Below are 9,601 nucleotides of genomic sequence, written 5' to 3'. Positions count from 1 at the left end.
CGTGTTACTTAACTTGATCAATGTCCTTTCTGGTAATAAATACGAAGGTTGTTCCAGTTCCGATTGGTCACGAAATGGAAACCAATGGGAAAATCCAGTAAAGCTTGGCATAGGTGTGTTGGGCAGTGTCTGTAGTATGTCCGTCGAGCGTGTCGCGTCGCTCTTTTCAGTTTTGAATGAACAGTGAGCACGTATACATGCGTAGCGAATAGCGTCTCACGCCAAGTTTGAGGGTCTGGTTAGAGATTTCACCTGTGTTATGCAGCCCACATAACACAACTTTCGAGCAGTTCCTTCTTCATGCCAATTCTCGGCCGCACGCTGCTGGGGCAATGAAGACGCTCCTGCAGCGTTTCCGATGACAAGTGATTGATCACCCACGATACAATCCGTAATTGGCTCCCCCTGAGTCTCATCTCTGTTCACTAAAAACACTGGCCATGAAAACAAAATTTTTCTACAGACAACGAGCTGCAGACCTGGCCGAAAGCACAGGCGGCTGCTTTCTATGCCGAGGATATTGGAAAGTTGATACAACACTACGACAAAACTCGAAATTGGAGAAGCGACTATGTAGAGAAGTAGGTGCAAGGTATATCTAGCTGCTGGCAAATAAAACGTTTCTGGTTTTCGCTGTGGTTTCCATTTCGCGACCGACCGGAACTTAATTTCTGGACATCTCTCGTAAAATCTCCATACTATCCCTTTAGTTCCATAGAAAGCTGTAGCAAATGATAGTGGAATGATGCGTTCGACTTCAGAAATAATCTATTCGTAGTACCAATTTCTTCACGTGCTCCATACCTCCACATTCAACAATAAATGCTTCTTCTGTGGAGAACAATGAATCTCGTCTGTCGATCATTGTAAATTTTAGCTCTTTCACTGTCAACTAAATCTTCAAATTCTTACTGCGTGGTTTTGTAACGTCGTTTCATAGCCAAATTGCAGTGACCGTCACTTATTGGATTTCATAACATACATTGACAATCCTCATCTCTTTATCTCTTTCTCCTATCATAACCATACGTTTTTAAATGTTTGTGACGATAGATAGCTAGCTGCATTTTTTTTTTTTTTTTGTCCAAATAGGCACTGGACCCGTTGACGTCCTACATACCACGAACAAATAACAAAGGGTAAACAGCACTGACAACACTATTCTATCGAACTTAAGAGAGTTGTACCGACTGAAAAGTATCACACCGCAGTACTAAATGAAATGTTGCGCTGTTCCGGATACTTCCGAGAGGGACCCGCTGCCAGTACACTGAGTTTGGGACACCGCAGCCGGGACTTGGAACATCAGCCGGAAACAACTTCAGCCGAGCTGATGTTAATGAAGCGTCTATGGCATCGTGCTGCTCTCAAATATCGCAAAAGTTTGAAACAAAAGAAACTTGCACACTATTTCAGTAAATAAACGTGAGTAGACTACAGTAACCATAGAATTTAACTGCCAAAGAATGGTTTCTTTTTACCGACAAAATAAAATGATTGAATATTTCAGTAGATATTAGAATTTCTGAGTTTAGTAGAATAATTACAGATTATCCGGATTTTAGGTAGTCTGGATTACACCGAGTCCCACCTTCTCCAGAGAAACAAGATTCTTATGTACAAATTTTTTAGGTTAGTTTGTCTATCACGTGTGCATCATAACGATTTTCCACTGCTCTTTGTTTTATTGCGTTCAGCTCCTGTGTGTGTTTCAGTTTGCTAATGGGTGTTCTAAATATGAAGCTTGATTGTTTGGGTGTCAGTGGGTGGTTTGACTGATTCTGGTCAGTCTGACTGGCAGAACTCGTGGTTGTTAGAGTCTTGAATATTGTGGAGTTATGAGCGTTATTTATACTTCGTATGGTGAGATCCTGAAAGTTGCTGTCTGTTTGTTTCTAATCTGAAGTGAATTTTTGGGGGTAAATTGTTTATTTCATTGTGTAGCTTTTTTATGGGTGTAAGTGGTTTGTCGATGTGGTATAGTACGACATCGACATAGCGGTACCAGTACATAACATCGTATTTTTTTGGTGTTAATATGTGTCTGAAAATATTGTTCTCCAAGTCTGGTTTTATTTTGTGTCTTGAGGTCTTGTTCTCTAAGTTGTTCATAAATGTGTTGACTAAGAAGCCACTGGTCGGTGGTTCCATTGGCAGTCCATCGTGCTCGGCATTAAGTTCTTCGTTAAACACAAGCTAATTTTGTTCCTTTGTGGTGTTATAATATATCCGATAATGTGCAGAGTGTCCTATATAACTGAATAATGTAGAAAAAGTAAGATAATGAAAACAACAAACAAAAACTATTTTAAGCCTAAGTTTATTAGAATGATTGCCAATTAAAAATGCTCACTTCTTACAGATTTGAAAGAAGAATGCCCGCTGACGATGCTACAAAGGAGATGAAACATGTTTGGGTTTACATGAAAAAAAAAAAAACACAGTTCTCTCCATGACAGAGAACCTTGCTTCCAATAATTTTATCCGCAAACACAGCAAACTTCAAGCATAGTTGAAATCAGCAGTAATACGGCAGTTGACATTCTTTAGAGCCAATGCAGGTAACTAGAAAAAAGAGGAGGGAAAGTTTGAGGGAAAGTTAACGTCTGACGTCGCGTCGACAACGTGGTCATCGCAGACGGAGCAAAGACTCAGATTGGAGGAGGAAATCGACCATTCCCTTTTGATAGGAAATGTCCTGAAATTTGTACGGTAGTACGGAACCACATTCAAACACGTACACAAAAAATACAAAAATTGATATTTCATAAGCAATATCGTAATGAAGATTGTTTTTTTTTTACTCAATGCAGTGCTAAGAAACGACTGCGGTAATGTGGAAAACATGATTCTTTAAAAATGGTGCCACCAATTGTGATTTATTCAATCTCTGGGCAAAACGAGACTTCGAGGTTGAAATGACTTTTAGCCGGCCTAGGTGGTCCGAGCGGTTCTAGGCGCTTCAGTCTGGAACCGCGTGACCGCTACGGTAGCAGGTTCGAATCCTGGCTCTGGCATGGATGTGTGTGATGTCCTTAGGTTAGTTGGTTTAAGTTGTTGTAAGTTCTAGGGAACTGATGACCTCAGATGTTAAGTCCCATTGTGCTCAGAGCCATTTGAATCATTTTCGAAATAACTTTCAATATGTTGGGTTCTTAACTGTAGAGTAGAATAGTTGCATTGTCGACGTCCATCACGAAGTAAATGCAGACTTACTGTTGAACAGTTCTCTCGTCGTCTTATCTATGACACCGTAAAAATTTGACCTCCTCGTAATGAAGCAGCTTCCTCCGTAAAAGTTCAAGTCTCCCATCGTGAACCTCCATTCACGAACTCGGACTTACTCTCGTACTGCCGGCCACTCACTTACCACTAGTCATTGTTCGTCTTTGTTCAACAAAAACACAATCTTTATTCTACGTAGTGCAGATCTCTCTCTCTCTCTCTCTCTCTCTCTCTGTCTGTCTCTCTCTCCGTCTCTTTTTCAAATGTTAACAAAATTGTTATTAAATGAATATTGTCTATACAGTGCACATTCTACTGTTTACATATTATTTAATTCATTCCATGTAGGCTTTAATTCATTCGTAAAATAAGAGCAAATGTATCACTTAAAAGTAATTCAGAAATATAAATTTGCTCTGAAAACACAAATGAAATAGTTAGACACGCCACTAAGAGACAAAAAAAAGGTTCAAATGGCTCTGAGCACTATGGGAGTTAACATCTATTGTCATCAGTCCCCTAGAACTTAGAACTACTTAAACCTAACTAAACTAAGGACATCACATACATCCATGCCCGAGGCAGGATTCGAACCTGCTACCGTAGCGGTCACGCGGTTCCAGACTGAAGCGCCTAGAACCGCACGGCCACACCGGCCGGCTACTAACAGACAGCGGTGACTGTTACTTTGACAAGAACATTTGCGCTCATACTGAGACGCCTTCAAAACAAATTATTTAAAAAACTGAAAACGAAAAGAAAGAAAATTAAATCGTGTGTTCATGTGACGAATTTATTGTGTCATTACAAGCTGTACAATGCTTCTCATTGCCTCTTCATTACAATCTTATCCTTTCAGATCTACGAAGGTATTTAAATTTGAATACATTGAGAGTGATCTATGATGAGGAGGCAAGGCGGTGGAGGAAACGCACGCAGTGGCGAAATCAAGTAATAGCTTAAATTTAACAAGTCGTAATCTTCCAGATCTGAGAGACAGCGGTAGCAAAGTCAGGGAAAGGTTTCTCTTGCACCTATGGGTAAATAAGCAGCATGTTCAACGCTGAATTCTGAACGTTACAATGCGCCCTGCATCGAGCCGTAACCTTCCGAGACCTGAGGAGAAAATCTCAGGGGCTGCTCACCATCGACCAAGTTCTCCAACTAAATTGCTGCCAACTCCAGCTGCAGCAGCGGGAAGGATGCAAATAAGGAAATATTGCTTACTGTGTGTGGACACTACAGTAGAAAGAGTGCTCACAGCTGCCTCCTCTAGCAGCTACAATGGCTCTAATACAAATGGACATCGAGTCGAATTGAGCTTACAAGACAGATATAGGTGCGTTATTCCATGCTGCTTCAGTGTATACCGGAGTTCATTTTTAGTGGCTGGCGAATGATGGCGTACCAGCCGCGAGGGTTCAGCCGAGCGGTCTTAGGCGCTGCAGTCATGGACTGTGCGGCTGGTCCCGGCGGAGGTTCGAGTCCTCCCTCGGGTATGGGTGTGTGTGTTTGTCCTTAGGATAATTTAGGTTAAGTAGTGTGTAAGCTTAGGGACTGGTGACCTTAGCAGTTAAGTCCCGTAAGATTTCACACACATCTAAACATGGCGTACCAGTATCTAGGTAACTTACTACCAGATGTTTTCAAAGTGCGAGGGATCTGGAGAACGTGCTGATTAGTTCAACAGTTAAAAACCCTTTTATAAGGTGCCGGCTGTGATTTTATGTTTGGTAGCATGGAGTGATCTGATGGTAAACTAGTGATCTTACTCTGTTCTTTTGGTTGAAAATATGCAAAAATGTGACAGTAATACAGTTAATCAATAATTCCCATTGACCGTCTGACACATCCACTGATGATGGTGTTGTACACCTTAAGTGCAATGTCCACATTATAGTTAATCAAAGGAGGAAGAATTTCTGTTCTCAAAATAAGTAAAAATGTTCTTTAACCTAAACCAATGGACACAGCCAGCACAGTATGCCCTTATGGAGACACAAACGACGTTTAACCGTGCCCCTTATGCAGTATTTCTTCATATATCGCCTGAAGTATGTGAAAATGACCTGGGAGGCTTGAAGTAAAAGATTAAATTCAAACTTTTGAATCTGCATCTACATCTACACTCCTGGAAATGGAAAAAAGAACACATTGACACCGCTGTGTCAGACCCACCATACTTGCTCCGGACACTGCGAGAGGGCTGTACAAGCAATGATCACACGCACGGCACAGCGGACACACCAGGAACCGCAGTGTTGGCCGTCGAATGGCGCTAGCTGCGCAGCATTTGTGCACCGCCGAAATCAGTGTCAGCCAGTTTTCCGTGGCATGCGGAGCTCCATCGCAGTCTTTAACACTGGGAGCATGCCGCGACAGCGTGGACGTGAACCGTATGTGCAGTTGACGGACTTTGAGCGATGGCGTATAGTGGGCATGCGGGAGGCCGGGTGGACGTACCGCCGAATTGCTCAACACGTGGGGCGTGAGGTCTCCACAGTACATCGATGTTTGGCGCCAGTGGTCGGCGAAAGGTGCACGTGCCCGTCGACCTGGGACCGGACCGCAGCGACGCACGGATGCACGCCAAGACCGTAAGAACCTACGCAGTGCCGTAGGGGACCGCACCGCCACTTCCCAGCAAATTAGGGACATTGTTGCTTCTGGGGTATCGACGAGGACCATTCGCAACCGTCTCCATGAAGCTGGGCTACGGTCTCGCACACCGTTAGGCCGTCTTCCGCTCACGCCCCAACATCGTGCAGCCCGCCTCCAGTGGTGTCGCGACAGGCGTGAATTGAGGGACGAATGGAGACGTGTCGTCTTCAGCGATGAGAGTCGCTTCTGCCTTGGTGCCAATGATGGTCGTATGCGTGTTTGGCGCCGTGCAGGTGAGCGCCACAATCAGGACTGCTTACGACCGAGGCACACAGAGCCAACACCCGGCATCATGGTGTGGGGAGAGATCTCCTACACTGGCCGTACACCTCTGGTGATCGTCGAGGGGACACTGAATAGTGCACGGTACATCCAAACCGTCATCGAATCCATAAGGACAATGCACGTCCGCATGTATCCCGTGCCACCCAACGTGTTCTAGAAGGTGTAAGTCAACTACCCTGGCCAGCAAGATCTCCGGATCTGTCCCCCATTGAGCATGTTTGGGACTGGATGAAGCGTCGTCTCACGCGGTCTGCACGTCCAGGACGAACGCTGGTCCAACTGAGGCGCCAGGTGGAAATGGCATGGCAAGCCGTTCCACAGGACTACATCCAGCATCTCTACGATCGTCTCCATGGGAGAATAGCAGCCTGCATTGCTGCGAAAGGTGGATATACACTGTAGTAGTGCCGACATTGTGCATGCTCTGTTGCCTGTGTCTATGTGCCTGTGGTTCTGTCAGTGTGATCATGTGATGTATCTGACCCCAGGAATGTGTCAATAAAGTTTCCCCTTCCTGGGACAATGAATTCACGGTGTTCTTATTTCAATTTCCAGGGGTGTACATAGAAGCTCCGTAAGCCACTGGGCGGTGCGTGGCGGAGTGTACCCTGCACCACTGCTTGTCATTCCCCGAGCGAGGGAGGAACGACTGTCTGTACACCTCTGTACCGTATCAGCTCTAATTTCTCGTATCTTATCTCCGGGGTCCTTAAGCGCGATGAATGTTTGGCGGCAATAGAATCGTTCGGCAGTCAGTTTCAAATGACGGTTGTCAATAGTGTTTCTCGAAAAGAACTTAGCCTTCCCTCCAGGAATTCCCATTTGAGTTCGCGAAGCCTTTCCGTTACACTTTGTGTTACTCGGACCTTCCGGTAATAAACCTAGCAGCCCGCTTCTGAGTTGATTCGACGTCTTCCTTCAGTTCGACCTGGTACGGATCCCAAACACTCGAGCAGTACTCAAGAATAGGTTGCAACAGCGTCCTATATGCGCTCTCCTTTAGCGGTCAACCACTCTGTCCTATAATTCTTCCAATAAACCGGAGTCGACCATTGGTCTTCCCTACCACAGATTTCACATGCTCGTTCCACCTCTTATCGCTTTGCAACGTTACGCCCAGATATTTAAACGACCTGACTGTGTTAAGCAGGACACTACTAATACTCTAACAGAACATTACAGGTTTGTTCTTCCTACTCACCTGCGTTAAGTTGCACTTTTCCACATTTAGAGCTAGCTGCCATTCGTCACACCAACTGGCAATTTTTTATAAGTGGTCTTGTGCCTTCCTACAGTCACTCATCTTCGACAGCTTACCGTACACCACGGCATCATTGGAAAACAATCGCAGATTGCTGCCACTGTGTCCGTCAAATCGTTTATGTATATAGAGAACAACACGTCCCTGGGGCACCCTTGTCTCTGATGAACACTCGCGTTCGGGGACAACACATTGGGCTCTATAACTTTAAAAGTCTTAGAGCCACTCACACATCTGTGAAGTTATTCCATGCACGTACCTTCGTTAACAACCTGCAAAGGGGCATCACATCAAACGCTTTCCGGAAATCCAGAAATATGGAATCTGCCTGTTGCCCTTCATCCAAAGTTTGCAATACATCATGTGAGAAAAGGGCTAGCTGAGTTTCGCGAGAGCGATGCTTTCCAAAACCATGCTGATTCGTAGACTTAAGGTTCGTAGCCTCAAGAAAGTTTCTTACACTCGAACTGGGAATATGTTGAAGGATTCTGCAGCAAACAGAAGTAGGGATATTGGTCTGTAATTTTGCGGATCCCTTCTTTTACCATTCATATGTACTGTAGTCACCTGTGCTTTTTTTCCAGTCGCTCGGGATTTTGTGCTGGGCGAGAGATTCACGATAAATGGGCCAGGGGCCAGTGCCTTAGAATACTCTTTGTTAAATCGAGCTCTCCGTTCCATCCAGACCTGATGATTTATTTGTTTCCAAATCTTTCAGATGTCTCTCTACTCAAGATATTCTTATTTCTATGTCGCACATGTGGGAGTCCGTCCGATGGTCAAATGACGGTATGTTTGTGCGGTTCTCCAGTGTGAACGATTTCTTGAACGTGAAATTTAAAACTTCGGCTTTCGGTTTGCTATCTTCAAGTGCCACAATAGACTGGTCAACGAGGGACTGAATGGAAGCCCTGGACCCACTTAGAGATTTTACATAAGACGAGAATTTTCTCTGGTTCCTCGCCAGATCTTTTGGTAAGGTGTGATTGTGGTAGTCGTTGTATGCATCGCGCATAGACAGACGAATCTCTGCTAACCTTCGCTTGTCGTCATTTGTGCGTCCTCATCTGAACATAGAGTGCCAGAGCCACTGCTTCCTCAGCATCCGCTGAACTTCGTTATTAAACCATGATGGATCTTTTCCATCCTTTATCCACTTATTAGGCACGTCACTCTCCAGACCATGGTTTACAATCTGCGTTAACGTTGCCCATAAATACTGTATATCCATATTACTGGAACTAACTGAGGCTAATTCACTGTCTAAGTGAGATGTTAAAAACTGCTTTCTTCTCTACCTAGCAATAAGTCTCCTAGCCTTATTCACTCTTTTATTAACTTTCGTAATCATACCTGCTATAATGACATCGCGATCGCTAGTCCCCGTTGCTATACTGGCATTGTCGGTAAGGCCCGGCCTATTTGTAGGTTCAAGGCCTAACATATCTCCATTTCATGTGGGCTGCTGAGCTAGCTGCTCGAAACAGTTTTCAGAAAACTGTTCACAAATATTTCGTGTGACTATCTGTCTGTGCCCCCCATCCCGACATCGCAGTCTATACTCGGCAGGTTAAAGTCGCTTCAAACTAGTATTGTATGATCTGAGTATTAACGCGCTGTTTACCGTATACGTTCTTTGAATGACTCTAGAACTTCATCGAGGAATCGGGTGGCCGGTAAAAACATCCTACAATTAACGTAGTTTCACATACATCCGTTATACGCGACCAGATAATTTCACTGTCACACTCAACTTCGACCTCAATAGCGACGATATTTTTATGAACTGCAATGAATACTCCCCCACCTATGGCCTCTAATCTGTCATTCCAAAATACGTTCCACCATGACTCGTTAAATATCTCACAGCTTTCCGCTTCGGGATTCAGCCACTCTCGGTCCCAAGAATAATTTGAGAGCGAGAACTTTCCTAGAGGGCATCAAAAGTCGGGAAAAATTGTGATACTCGAAGTGTCTTTATCCATAACACCGTTTGACTTTATTAAAAATTACTTTTATATGAAGGAAATTTGAATTGTGTATCAAACTATGGTGTTCATTGCTACTGTCTCTTACGAAATGATGACTTGCCAATAACGTAGCCGACAAAGTGATCAGCATATATGGGCAGAGGGGGGAGGGGGGTGGACACCTCTATGGGAACAAGGA

The sequence above is a fragment of the Schistocerca gregaria genome, chromosome 4, assembly GCF_023897955.1.
Source record: "Schistocerca gregaria isolate iqSchGreg1 chromosome 4, iqSchGreg1.2, whole genome shotgun sequence".
In the NCBI taxonomy this organism is placed as follows: domain Eukaryota; kingdom Metazoa; phylum Arthropoda; class Insecta; order Orthoptera; family Acrididae; genus Schistocerca; species Schistocerca gregaria.
This window is presented reverse-complemented; position numbering follows the sequence as displayed.